Genomic DNA, 2,847 nt, shown 5'->3' with positions numbered 1-2,847 from the left:
TTTTGTTAAGAGATATTAAAATAATGTTAGATAGTGTCTAAATAATTATTAATACTCCGAAATTATATAGGATTTCAAAAAAAGTGTTTTGGAGTGATTTTTTTTAGCCTCATTATGAGTTTTTTAGGTTGTAATATCGATATTGTTCATACAATATACATATTTATGAAGTTAGCCTTAAATATTTGGATTTTAAAGTATTCATTATCATGAAAAAGAACAAGAATACCATATGACCCAATAAAATTTTGTGAAATTACTTGATAAGTACGATCAATAGCCATGAACTACTAAATGATTAATATACCCTTGAGCTTAAGGTTTTAGTGATGAGATATTGTTTATCCATGCGATCTTAACGGTGAAAGATGCTATTTATCTATGTGATATTGTGAGAAAGGTGTCATTATATCAAAATAATTACTGCATTTTCATTGACAAACAAGTGAAGAATTACATGGTTTATATAGCACTTGGTTGCTGAACCAAAAAGCAAACTTCCTAACAGACTTTGACAAATATAACCGTGTAACAACAACCTAACAACCTATGATTCTGATTGTCTGCAACCCAGCATACACCATCAACTATGAGCTTAACTACAAGCTTCTTGAATCTTCTCCATGCACACCCTGCAGCATACCCTGGAGCTCGAGCAATGTTAGAGCATGATCATTGATGTTCATTAACTCATTATGCTAACATTCCCTCTACTTCTTCTTCTTTTGTTCTTCTGACCTTGAACACACTATTACAACAAGCTCTAAAAACTAATTACAACTAATTTTTAACATTCAACCTTCTTGATGAAAAGATGAACACCCGAAACGAAAGTGTGATACATCTTTCCGTTCGATTTGAATCGGAAGTGCCGATGGTTCCTTCCGTTCGATTTGAATCGAAAGTGTCGAACCTCCTTCCGTTCGATTTGAATTGAAAGTGCGATGCTTTCTTTCGTTCTTCTTATTCACCTTCATTTCTTTCTTTTTCCGAGCCCGCTGCCTTATCTCTTATGCTTTGACCTTCATCTCTTCCGGTGTAAGAGAAGGTTTAGGTGCCTCAGCATTTTTATTGACGGTCTTATCTATGTTTGGACCAGCTTCATGCTTAACTACCCAGTTCACGACAACCTCAAGACTTGTGTTATCAGAAAAGTGGAGAGTACGTATTGCTTATGCGGTAGGGAAACCCATCGCTTCCAGTTCTTCAAGCAGTTTTTTGTCAACCTCTGGCACAACCATCCCTTTAGACTGGCTGGTGCTACTTACATCAACAGCTTCCTCTGAGTCCATTGCTACCTTTGGAACCTCCAAATTGATTGGTTTTGATGCCTCCAAAGTCTTATCTACAAACTAGATGTCGCAACCGCCTTTCGGTTTGGCCCCGGAATTGGGCTTCGACTTGAAATGAATTGGGTTGGGAGTCGCCACCGACCACTTTAAATCGAATTTAGGTGGGTCGGACACCATCTTACCTGATCTGCGTTATACCAGAAATGTGTCGGGTTCGGGAGTCGGTTACGGTCAAGGAAGGATTAGCACCCTTGAACCGCCCTTTCGGTACCAATTAATTTATCAGTTGTTTTTAATTGCGAAAATTACAAATTTAAATTGAAATTTAGAAATCCGACTCGAATTGCTTACCTCTGATTAATTGAGATTTTACTGAAAAGGACAAAAAATGTTAGATAGCAAGAATAAATAAATAAAAATGAAAAAAAAAATAGTGCTAAAAAATAAATCAAAGGAAAAGAAAATAATAATATACCAAAGAAGTAAAATTAAAATTAATTAAATAAGTAAATAATAAAGGAGTATTAAAAAAAATTATTTAAAAGTAAAATGAAAGCATATATAAAAGAAAAATACTAATAATAATTAAAAAGCATGATAATAATAATGAATAAAATAAGAATTCAGGGATCATATTGCAACAATATAAAATATAAATGAGGATCAAATCGAAACAATTAAAAATCCAGCGGCCAAATTGAATGTGGTGACTGAAATGAAATGCGACTCAAAATACCAGGGACCACAGAGAGAATTTAAGAATCTCCTATTTGCATAATGGTCCCTGCTATATATATATCTAACTCAGCTTGTTTCGTTTCATTCTCGACATTTCTCAGAAAACCATCTCGTGAGAGAGATGCTCTCAGCCGGCCCTCCGACCGAACCTCGACCACTGATCATCGCCGTCTTCGGCCGCCGCCCGTGACGGCCGAAACAAAGGCCAAAACCTTACCAAATGCTCCTCTAAAGCCCCTCGTCCTAACCCCGAGCACCAGTCACGCAAAAACACCCTTAAACGGCGTAGATCTAAGCCGAAACCAATCGGCTTCCTCACCTTTCTGATGCGCTCCTCTGGTTCTGGATGTCCTTGCTTGTTTTCCTTTTATTTGTTGTATTTTTGGCGTTTGGTGTTGGCTATTGTGGTTTGGTTTCACGGTTGATGCTTCTGTTTTTTGCCTTGTTCTTGTGTTCTCGTTTACTGTTCTCGTGGATTCTCGTCCGGTTTGTTGTGATGGCTCTCTGTTTGTTTTTTCTGTGTGCTTGGTTTACTGTGAGCTGTTGTTTTTCTTTTGGTTTCGACTGGGTTTGATGGGTTTTTGTATCTGACGTTTCGGCTTATGATGGTTTCTCGATGATGGTGTGTGTTGGTACTGTTGGTCTTGTGGTGACCGGCTCTTGGGTTTTTTTGTGACTTGATGATTTTCGTGGGTCTTGGTTTACTCCGATCTTGTTGAGGTTCCCTCCCTTGTGGCAGTGTTGATGCCTTGATTTTATAGGCTCCCGTGGGGGCTATTTCCGGTCGTGGTTGGAGTTGATCTCGGATATATTCGGG

This window comes from Hibiscus syriacus, unplaced genomic scaffold (assembly GCF_006381635.1).
Source record: "Hibiscus syriacus cultivar Baekdansim isolate YM2019G1 unplaced genomic scaffold, ASM638163v2 tig00110195_pilon, whole genome shotgun sequence".
Lineage (NCBI taxonomy): Eukaryota > Viridiplantae > Streptophyta > Magnoliopsida > Malvales > Malvaceae > Hibiscus > Hibiscus syriacus.
The sequence above is the reverse complement of the archived record's forward strand: the minus strand, read 5'-3'. Positions refer to the sequence as shown.